Here is a 6,666-nt window from a genome sequence, read left to right as displayed (position 1 = left end):
CCAGCAGCACACACGGAAACAGGGCAGCTCCAAAGATAGAAGGAAAACCAGAAAAAAAGCATGGTTTTCTGGAAGACCAAGAAAAAAAGTATATGGTTCCCTGGAAGGCAATTAAAGAAAGTGTTTCACGGAGGAGAGAGCGATCAGCAATGTCAAGTGATGAGGTCAAGGAAGATGAGAACTGAGAAGTGACCATTAGCTTTTGCAAAGTTGGAGTCCTAGGTAACCCTCGCGAGGCTTGTTTCAGTAGTGGTGGTAGTGGGGAATTAATTAATTAATTAATTAATGTTGGTCAACAGGTTTCAGGTGAGTACTTGTTCTTTTTAACGAATCTGGAATATTTTCCTGTCAGAACACAAGAAAAAAAGACCTGGGGAGTGCTGCAGGGGGCCGAGACACTGGCTGAGTACGTTCAGATGTTGTCAAACTGAGCTCTAGACACAATGATATTGTAAGGGTTCAGAGCCAACAGGAAGCTGGGCTATGGTGAAAATTACAGTCTGAGGCAAGAGTAAGTCACACCCTTTATTTATTTATTTATTTTAACCAATTAAACAAGTCTCAACCTTCCTTCCCAAGTGAAGATAATGTAGCCTCTTGGTTAAGACTGCAGCCTTTGGAGTCAGTTTGCCTATATTTGAATCTTGATTTTCCTAGATACTAACAGAGCAGGTAGCTCATGTAAATCTTAAATTCCTCACCTGTGAAATGGGGTTAATAACAGTATCTACCACATAGGGTGGTGTCAGGATTGGATTATAGTAAGTACGAACAGTGCCTGACTCACGATAAGCTCTCAGTGACCGTTAGCCGTTATTACTGTTAAATACTATCTGGGAGAAGAGAAAGCTTCCACTCCGGTTCAAGGTAAGTCAGTGCTACATGAATAGCATTTAATAAGCTGATCTCTGTGAGACTGAGTTTAGCTGGCTTAGCCGTAATAGGTATTTTCGGTAGCCGTGGGATGTTATAGTCTCTGGTAACACCAAACATCCTTTGTTATATTAGAATTGAATCAGTGATGAGGGGGCTGCCATTTTTAACCTTTGTATTTTAGACTCAGGATCAAAACACACAATAAAGAACTTCATAAACGGCGAGGTATCAGGCAGCTACGTCAGCGTTTGGTTTGTTACCATGATATTGTGACCTTGATGTTGACCCTTTGGGGCTTTACTGTTCCAGGCTTTGGACCACTCCTTCCTAAACCCACCACTAATATAGACACCCACCTAGAATGAGCTATTTGGCTGGTGGAAATGATCAGGGAATTTCCATACTCCAAATGGAATGACTGAAAAATGCTTGGGAAAGCTAGAACGGGACGCCCAGAACTGCAAAGATATTCCTTAAAAAAAAAAAAAAAAAAAAAAAAAAATTTTTTTAAAAATCTGAAAAGTTTGACTTGTTTTCAAATTTAGGATCCCTGACATATCCATGTGATGTGCTCCTAGAACCCTTTTGAAAGCATACATTGCCCTAATGGAATCATGAAAAGGGAGTAACAAACACAACAAATAGAGAATCCCAATTCAACTTCCACACATGGAAACAATCATCTAAATTACAGCAAAACCTGGCAGTCCCACATTGGCCTTGTTATTCACTTGAGAACAAAATCAGAACACGGAAACGTCATCCTATGTAAGTTTTGCTTCCTTTATACCTCCAAATTACTGTTTGCCTGCTGTTGTATTTGAATGAAGTGCTGCCCCTCCCCCAAATCAAGTTTCAAAACCAAAGTGAAGCAAAAGACCATAATCTCAGTGATTCAAATAAATTTTTTGGATTCTTGCCTTAGTTTCTTCACTTTTCATAAGAAGGCCTTCTGTAGCTGTCAGGGGGGGGAAAGGGAAAATTAAATATGGAAAATGAAACTGAGAAGGGCCCACCAGCATAGCAGGGGAGCAGCACAAACCCCAATATCTGGGTCCATTTTCCACGGATGAGAGCAAAGCCGGGGGAACACTGTCCTTGAAGCCTTGGCTGCTCACGGTGGAGGTAATGGACCAAAATCTTCTGCAGCACCTGGGGACTTGTTAGAAATGCAGAGTTTCAGGTCCTACCTTTAGACTTGGACTCTGCCTTTCAGCCTTCTCTCCCGGGCATGTGCGCGCATATTAAAGTTTGAGGCTGAGAGAAGCTTCCAAACCGCTTGGTCAGCTTGGTGTGAGCCTGCATCTGCAAAGCCAATCTTAGGCAGGCAGGTGACTGACAGCTTCGAGGACAAGGGTACAATAAGTCCCATATCATTATGCACAAATGTTCCTCCTTACCCATTAAGAAGGTTTAAAAGATACTGAGCTACAGATATTCCACATAATGACCTCCCAAATTTCTTGGCACCAATCATCTTCTAAGGGACTCCAACGCCGGTGCCTGTTAAATCAGACCTCCTCTTGGCACCAACCTGTCAGTTCTCTGCTGCTGCCTTTTAAGTCACGGCCTCTAAATGAAGCTATTGGCAAAAATGCATCAGGAGTAACATAGGCAATCTATAGATTGGTACTTAAGGAAATAAAAAGATTAATACACCTTTGAGAAGCAGGTCTAATTATTACCCGTGGTGTAGTTTCTGCATTCACTGATATTCTGTTTATCCTGTGTTCTGACAGTGGAGGGAAGAAAGAGAAACAGGAATCTGCTGTGGGACTGGATTCACAAACACACAGCTGTTACCTTAACTATACGGTCAGGCGTACCGTGGCTTTGTTTTTCTTGTCCTCCAGGTGTTTTCTGAGGCTGCATTATGTAGAATTTCAATGAGTTGGAGTTGGAGAACTCTACCCCATGTATAAATTAAACCCAAAGCTTCTCAAAGCAAGTTCAAGCCAAATGGCCGTCCTCTGCTTATAGGAGATGGTTACTAAGGAAGCAATGGAAATGACACTTTTCAAGCCAGGCCCTCATAAATCAGGTGTTTCCACACTTCTTGAGGTGACAATAGAAAGCCAATTGAAAAACATCATAGCAAAAGACACTGCTCCCACACTGTCGTCAGACTTTGGAGTGAGTAAAATGTTTGACAGGGAAGATTGTGTGTGAACATTATTCATTGCACCAAGAGCTATTCAAAGGCAGCTTCAGAGCAAAGAGTAATGAAAGAGAATTCTCAGGAAGTAACATAATACAGAATCGCTTCCTCTCCCCTACCTACCTCTCCTTTGGGGAGATCATACTTAGCCTGGGACAAGATTTATGACTCTGAAACCATGATGAAAGGCAAGTCATGGTTTACGGCGCTCTTTTAGTGTAAGAGTCTCACCCCTGGACATTCAGTCTGACACTTCCTAACCCCATTTGGGTTTCCCTTGGGGTTTGGAAGGCCAGGAAGACACCACTGATGAGTGTGAAGCCGATGTCCAATGTCACAGCGACACAGGAAACCAAGAGCCCCACTATAATGATTCCCAGTTTGATCCGAGTTGGATGCTCTGCTGCTGTCTCTCTCGATCTATCAAATTCTCTAATGCCAGATCCACTTTCCTGACACTCTTATTAATTTTTTTTGCCCATCACAATTGATCACAGACACTTTGAAAAGTCAGCTTGGAGTTACTGCTTAAGAAAAAAGCATGGAAGAAAGACTGATTTCGTTTGTCAGTCCACGCTTATAAGCAGCTTAGCTTTTCTTCTGAAATATTTAAAAAAAAAAAAAAAAGTAAAAAAAAAACTTTCTAAATTCTGTGGCTGAGCTACCATGTCCCCAGGCACTGTAGGGACCCACCTCCTTGAAAAAGTGGGACAATGACCCAAGAATGGGAAACTCCATACTTTTATAACTGAATGAAAGCCACCTGTCTGCGAGCTGAAGAGTGAAACATTTTCTAATCCACAGTAAACACCATCAACTCTTCAGAATTTAACCATATATTACTATGATCTAATAGAGAGAAGGCTACCATTGGGAATAAGTATGTGAACTACTCATTCTTTGAAGTTTGTGGTTCCCCATCTTTTTGAGCATTAGAACTCTTTTTATTTTTTTGACGAACTTTATTTTTCTTAGAGCACTTTTAAGTTCACAGCAATTTTGAGCAGAAGGAGCCACAATTTCTTATCTGCCCCCCACCCACATGCATCTCCTCTGCCACGATCACCATCCCTCACCCGAGCAATGCATATATGTTCTAACTTTTGAACCTGCACTGATAAAATATTAGCGTCCAAAGTCCTCCATTGACATTTGGGTTCACTCTGGGGAGTTGCACATTTTATGGGTTTGAATATATTCATGAAATGTAGTCACAAACTTACGATACGTAGACATAGTATCATACTAAGAGGACTCCTTTTATAAAAGAATATTTAGCTTAAAAAGTCTTTTATTTGGAAATAATTTCAAATTTCCAGGAAAAAAGAAGAAAACAAAGAACTGTATTTGTTACCCAGATTCATTTATTATGAATATTTTACCTCATTTACTTCATTTGTTCCTTCTTTGCTTTTTTCAATATAATATATTTATGAACCTAAGCCATGGCCCTGGCCCATCGTCCTGAATCTCTGGGACTATCTTCTCTCTTGCAAGTCTTTAAGGTTGAGGGCAGATCCTGCGCTCAGTCCGCACAGGGCGCTTGCTGGCCACCCCTGCCGACCACCAGGTCAGCCACATGGATTTAGGGTGGACGTTCTCCTTCTGAAACCACTCACCTCCCAGTAGGGAAGTTACTGGTTTTGCACAAGCAGTCCCCGGCGCTCTTGGGTCAGTATATCTGCCCGTCTCCTCTTTGGTTGTCTTTTGTTCTTTTTGTTAATTTACACAAATTCACACACATTTTTGGGTTGTGCACAATGCTTTTAATGGTTACTTCATGATTGTATGATTGTGTTGCCTCCAGGGGGCCAGAACAACGGTGGGGGCGGGGGGCTAGGTGAAACTCCCTCCTTAATGCTGGAGCAGTGGAGTCATCTACTGATATTAACTTGGGTTTTGTTTTTACTTCTCAAAAATTCAGAGGGAATGAGTATCATCAATGCTTTCTTCTCTTTATTTTCCCCCTTCTCTTTACCAGCAGGGGTCAAGGCCCTTATACTTCTTGCCTCAGGGGTGTTTGAAGAGCTAAAGGCAGACAGTGCTTGAAGCAACCTCTCTTTCTGCCTTTCCTGAAAGTCTTGAGAATATGAAGTGAGAATGTCCCCTGATAGGGGAGAGAATGGAGAAGAGTGGATAAAAAAGTGTCAGGGAGAAGAAGAATATTCTGGAAAGGCAGGAAGGGTCCACAGTCTCTCTTATCGTTCCCGGGGTGGGGGCGGGCGGCAAGTTCTATAAGGGGAATGTCCTCTGTGCCGAAGGAGACGGGACCCCAGGCACTGGAGCCCCAGCATCTGTGGAATATTACACCCACACATGGCATGTGAGGGAACAGTGTAATTGGATTGTTTTTGTTTGTTTGTTAATGTTTTTAAATGGTCCTAATGTTAAAATAACTTTTTTGGTATACAGATCAATGAATCTTAAGACATGTAGAACTTCATGTAATCAGGATACAGACCAGTTCTATCACCACCTCCAAATCTCCAGTGTGCCATCCCCCTATAGGGGTAACCCCTAAAAACCACTGACGTATTTCCCATCACAACAGCTTTATCTTTGAGAGACTGCCAACCAAATGGAATCCCACAGTCAATATCCTTCTGAGCCTGGTTTCTCGCACTCCAGAGTATCTTCAAGATTCACCCATGTTTTTGTGGGTCTCAGCGGTTCATTTCCTTTACTGCAGAGCACTCCATGGTATGGATTGAGTACAATTTCCTCATCTTTTTACCGGTTGGAGGACATCTGGGTTGTTTTCAGCTTTTGGCTGTCACCGAAAAGACTGCTATGGGTGTTCACATACAGACTTTTGTATGAACATCTTTCCTCTCTCTGGGGTAAATAACTATGAGGGAGATTTCCGGGTCACCTGGTAAGAGTATGCGTAACTTTGTAAGACATTGCCACACTGTTTTCCGGAGGAGCGGTACCATTTAACACTCTACCAACAATCTGTGAGAGTTGCAATGGTTCCACTTTTCACCAACACTAGATACTATGAGCATTAAAAAAAATATATTTTATTTATTATTTGACAGGGAGAGACAGGGAGAGAGGTAATCCATGCAGGGGAAGCAGGAGAGGGAGAAGCAGGCTTCCCGCTGAGCAGAGAGCCCGATGTGGGGCTCAAACCCAGGACCCTGGGATCATGACCTGAGCCGAAGGCAGGAGCCCAATGACTGAGCCATCTAGGTACCCCTGTTAGCATTTTTTATTAGGTTCATTGTAATAGGTGTGTAAAGGTATCTCATTGTGATTTTAATTTGCATTTTTTCTTATACGCCCCTGGATTTAAGGGCTCCTATAGTTTCTGGCAGTGGACTTATCAGTAGTGACTAGAATGGAACAGAGATGGGGATGCCTCTCCCAATATTTTGTTGCAATGACTCTGGGGCTGAGGATTGAAGGAAAGTCCTAATAATGACCAAGAACGAAATTCTCTACAACTCAGCACTGGGGTTTCTGAGTCAGATTTAATATGATTTAAATAAAATAAATTTACAATTCTTGTAAAACCAATTGTGGTGGACATTCATGCCCGCTTCCTGCGGCTACGGATTTCAAATCGGTATACTCATAATGTGGCACACCTTATCTTGTGGTCTATCATATGCCTGATTGCATTAGTA

Source organism: Mustela putorius, unplaced genomic scaffold, assembly GCF_011764305.1.
Source record: "Mustela putorius furo isolate JIRA1106 unplaced genomic scaffold, ASM1176430v1.1 tig00000275_pilon_pilon_pilon, whole genome shotgun sequence".
Lineage (NCBI taxonomy): Eukaryota > Metazoa > Chordata > Mammalia > Carnivora > Mustelidae > Mustela > Mustela putorius.
The sequence above is the reverse complement of the archived record's forward strand: the minus strand, read 5'-3'. Positions refer to the sequence as shown.